Source organism: Mytilus californianus, unplaced genomic scaffold, assembly GCF_021869535.1.
Source record: "Mytilus californianus isolate M0D057914Y unplaced genomic scaffold, xbMytCali1.0.p SCAF_1, whole genome shotgun sequence".
Lineage (NCBI taxonomy): Eukaryota > Metazoa > Mollusca > Bivalvia > Mytilida > Mytilidae > Mytilus > Mytilus californianus.
Window position 1 is genome coordinate 3,560,956 of NW_026262581.1, and position 5,640 is coordinate 3,566,595.

Genomic DNA, 5,640 nt, shown 5'->3' on the forward strand with positions numbered 1-5,640 from the left:
TCAGTGAACAGTGACTATCCGGTAAGGAAATGTCGACCCTTAAAAGATTCTACGAATCCAAGTCAAATGATGAAATGTAAGACACAGTAAATAGTGAAAAACTTCTGACAATAATTTGAATTGGATTGGCACAAATAAAAAAGATTTCTAATGCTATATCAAATTTACAATCCTATCCAATATGCCTTTGTTATTGCAGCAACATATTTACAAAGTTAACAGATAACAAAAACAAACAAATACAAAACTGGCACGACCAGCATATACTCCTCAAACCTTATATTGGTGGATGCTCCCTATCTAACCAACCAATATCACTGATAAAGTTATAGTAATAGATACTTTCTACAGAGACCTTATATACAGAAAAACCTTTTGGAGCACCCCTTAGAATTGAACTCCTCTCATTTGTCGAAAAGTTTAGTTCTAAACCGACCCTAATTGTCAATTTCTATATGTTAGACAGACTTAATAACTGTTTCAGTGGTATCCCTGATTTTAAGTACATTTTGATTGTTCAGTCAAGATAGTCACCACAAACTTAGTATATCCAGTGAAGAGCATCTACATATATAACGCAAAGTGAAGTTGGAGGATAATGCCAGCTTTTTTTTCTTTTTTTGTTGAGAAGCTCCTGTATGAAGTCTGCCTCATAAGTATAAAGGAACAAGTCGGAAAGCAGAGGACCACTGTTGATACTCATAGGAATGCCGATTGTATGTTGAGAAACAAGTCCTCCAAACGTAACAAACATGTTGTAACTGTAACCTTTACCAATGACCTCAAAATTAAAAGACATTGTCTCTTTCCTTTTATCTATTACTGTCTGTATAAGTTTTATTACAACCCAGTCAGTGTATCTCACTCAAGTTATCACTCAGAAACACTGAGTTGTGTCTCATATTTTTAAAATTCCATTCTTTACTTTGAACTTAATCTAAACATTAATAAGATTCTTTCCCTTTCCTATATCTTCAATATCTGTAAGTTTTATTTGTAAACGACAACGGAAACCCAAGTTATCATCCGAAATAAAATTGAGAATGGAAATGGGGAATGTGTCAAAGAGACAATAACCCGACCAAAGAGTAGAAAACAACCGAAGGTCACCAATGGGTCTTTAACACAGCGAGAAAATCCCGCATCCGCAGGCGGGCTTCAGCTGGCCCCTAAACAAAAACTAGTTCAGTGAAAATGGACGTCATACCAAAACCTTTTTTTAGCAACTTTGAACCCAAAATCAATAGGCTTCTTTCCCTCTTCAAGATTTTTCACTGGTATAAGTGTCGTGTTATCTAAGCAAGAGAGTATTCAGATTCCATCCGAAGAATATTTGTTTCGGACGGACAGACGAACGGACGAAGCGAGGACTAATCGGGGAGCAAAACACATCTGAAGAAAGAATGAAAAGAAGCTACTGAACATGAACAAATACACGAATAACCCAGATACCTAGCGAAGAAGCAGCAAATACATATTTACAAGTATTCGGTTTGACCCAACCGGGAATCGAATCAACGAACTCCCTTAATTTTAGTAAATGATTATTCTATGCTTTACTTTTAAACAAAACTTAAATTGTATCATTTAAAGAAATAAAGAAAACATTATCTTTCAACTGATTATATGTTCAATATCTGCAAAAGCTCTATGTGTTACACTGTTCTATAAATTGTACTCCTTTATTTAAATAACTAAAGAAAGTTCTGATTATCATTGCCTTCCTAACTCTTGGAACCCTGTTACCTCTAATTAAACCTTTAAGCCAATGATGTGTTCTTGTCTAGCTGAAGCCGTTTTAAAGACTACATTTGAATATCATCAAATATGAAGGCAATTTGCATTTATTGTGTATTACCTTGTCTTATGAACGGGTTGAGAATTTGAAAAAAATAATATCTGACCAGAGTTCGTCATTGATGCATTTTGTTACATAGTATCTAGGGTTTTCACTGTCATTTAAAATTATCAAAATTTTTAACATGTATATATAAGAAATTACAGGTTCAACCAAACATTTGACTGAATTGATAAACTAACAAAAGAGAAATTTGATTCATCCTGACATTTATTCTACGGTGAGATGACCAATTTTGTCCACTTCTAGGAATTTTAAAAAATTGCTAAAAATAAAAAAATAGCTGGGAGAAGCTGCTTCAATTCTAAACTATATACTATATGTAAGAAGTGGTCTCTTTGTAGCCGTCTCTCCTCTAGTGCTAGAGGTCGTAGGTTCGAAATCAAAAACTTAAAAATTTATTTGTGTTGCTTCTCCGCTTAATTTGCTAATTTAGGATTAGGAGAAAAGACTGAACGCGTCCGAATTAAATAATTGTTTTGATACTAGTGTGACGTGTCTTCCTGCACAGTGTAACCAGCACTTTTAAAATCGGCTCTTAGTGCCGGTCTAGCGCAAATCCTATTCATATCAAATCAGTACCTTTCCGTCATGATATACATGTAATATATGCAACTGGACGTAAAATACCATCCAACCATCAGGCATCAAGCAGAAAATGCTGGATCTTTGACAAAAAAAAATCATAAAATTTTTGACCGGTTGTAATTAATTAAAAGATGTAACCGCTCTCGTGTTATCATTTCTTTTACTAGTTTCTGAATGAGCTCCATAATATTATGGAATGTAAAAACCTATTACCGAAAAAAAAGAAAGTCTCAGTTTATAAGTTCAACTTTGATCGGGAAGCCCTCAGCATCAATATTTCTTATAAGCTACCGAGGTGTCGACACATACAATCAAACTTCCGAACCAACTCTTTGTACTTATGAGGGTGTGGATATGGGATTAACAGAATAGATATCAATAAACAAAAGGTACAGAATAAAGGGCAAGCAATTTAAGGAATAGTGAAAAAAGGCAAAAAAATAAAAAAATAAAGAATATAAATTAATGGGGTGCTAAAATATAAAGAATAGGGAAAAAAATAAGCAAAATGATTAAAGAACAGAGAAAATGGCATAAAAAATAAAGAATACAGAAATAAAGACACCCCATCAAGACAGTCATTTATGAACGAATTTAGTAAACTTTTTAAGGTTTTAAGTAATTTGTTCGTCCTGAACATGTATGAAATATTTGCCACTAAACATTAAGCAAGCAACAATCATTTAAGCTGGAACCGATGAATGAAACTGCTGATTATAATCTCTTAATTTTCAAGATCTTAGCTTGCACAATAGTTTTTTTTTCTGTATGGCAGACTGGAAATAAATGACTTATGAAGAACAGAACATACATCATAACACGTAATTGTTCATATCCCTGTCCTTTGCTAGTTTGGATGATAATTGTCTTATTAGCAGTAACACCACATCTTCTTGGTTTTATACTGAGATCTATTTTATAATATTGCGAATTTTAACAGAGTTAGTTGGACATATTTTGTCGATAATAATTATTGATAGCTCTATGATGATCTTTATATATCTTTTTGTTATTTTTTCCGTTGTTTCACTGTTATGATTTCATTGCTGTTTCATTGCCATTTACCCCGCATCTCCTTTTATTCTTTCTAATTGACATACAAAGGTCTAGTTGGCAATTCTTCTTACGGCATTACTTTTTTTTGAATCCTCTCATCAAAAACTACAGTAACATCTGATTTTTTCACTACTTCAGTCAACTGAAAATCATACTGTTTTAACCATAGACTCCGTATTTGTTTAATATTCTTTGAACATTAACTTTCATACCGGTATACCTTTTAGGTTAAAATTTTCATAAATTTTAATAACATAAAGAGTCTTAATTTCAAACACTGCTGAATTTACCATGTTTGATAGGACTTGGGAGTGGTTATTGTTGGCATTGGACATAGATCAAAGTGAGTAATCTAGGCACTGTTGTGCATGTTTTTCATATACTAGTATTCATTCTGTTACAAATTGATTAACTCGATACTTCCCTTGACACCATTGTATTTGTATCTATATATGGAAGTATTTGTATTACCATAGACAACGTTTGACTATGTAACTATTTCATTTGATTGAAAAAGTGTCACAACATCAATAAATATTATTTTAGTGTTTTCCCTGTATCCTAATGCATGGTTTCAACGAAAGTTACTGATGTAATTTACCACTAATGATTTGATAGTTAGTGTGACATTTATTGAAACTTCTGTAACAAATGTGACCAGTCTGATCTTTCGTAATCCATTCTGATCACATCCAATTCAAATCTATAAGATAAATTATCATTATAAAGACTTTGATATTTACACCATCTACAGACATAATTGTTTGTTTTTTGTAACTTACATACGAGTTTAAAAGAAATAATTTGTAAACTGTCACGCTCGATATTTTGTCTAAAGCTTGTTAATTGTTTAAAAAAAAATATTTCTGTGAAATATTACTAGAAAGGAGACCTCGTCGATCCACATACACCTATTATACTTACAAAACTCTCGTAACAAACAAAACTACCAGTCCCCTACTATAAAATATGCATATAGTACTTATACCTGAATTTGCATAAGTTTCTTAGTCTTTTTTAGAATTACTGTTAACCAGTGCAAGAAGCTTATGGTCATGTTAAAAAAAATAGAGGTTAGGCAAGATGTCATATATTAAAGGCAACAAAACCTTTAAATAGACTTATCAAGAAGGGATATAGTTACGATACTGTTGTCAGGTCATTAAAGATTGCATATTTTGGCGTTAATATTGATTCACTTATAGGGTCTTTGCATCGGCACTAAACACATTTATTTAAAAACCAGTTGTTGGCATGACACGGGTTATGTTCTTCTCATATATGTTATGATGGTATGATACTAAACCCCTAACGGGAAGGATTGTGCCTGATATTCATATGATGAAGACATAATCTTTCAATCAGTTTAATTGAAGTCTGGAGCTGGCATGTCAGTTAACTGCTAGTAGTCTGTTGTTATTTATGTATTATTGTCATTTTGTTTATTTTCTTTGGTTACATCTTCTGACATCAGACTCGGACTTCTCTTGAACTGAATTTTAATGTGCGTATTGTTATGCGTTTACTTTTCTACATTGGCTAGAGGTATAGGGGGAGGGTTGAGATCTCATAAACATGTTTAACCCCGCCGCATTTTTGCGCCTGTCCCAAGTCAGGAGCCTCTAGCCTTTGTTAGTCTTGTATTATTTTTAATTTTAGTTTCTTGTGTACAATTTGGAGTTTAGTATGGCGTTCATTATCACTGAACTAGTATATATATTTGTTTAGGGGCCAGCTGAAGGACGCCTCCGGGTGCGGGAATTTCTCGCTGCATTGAAGACCTGTTGGTGACCTTCTGCTGTTGTCTGTTCTATGGTCGGGTTGTTGTCTCTTTGACACATTCCCCATTTCCATTCTCAATTTTAACAGTAGTTTACCGATGTTCAAACCTCATAATCCATTGAAAAGATATATATCAATATAGAAAAAAGAACAAAAAAAAACTTTGGAATCGCAGACTCTAAAAGGAGCGATGCCGGGAGTACCGACTGGATGACAAGCATCTGCTGTATTATATGCATCACAGGCCATGCACATAAAAAAAATCAACATACAATTTTCTCTATAATAACTTTGCAGCCGTGAAAAGTCCTTGATACCCTGCACTTACCTGTACTTGGTAACTAATGTAGGTAGAT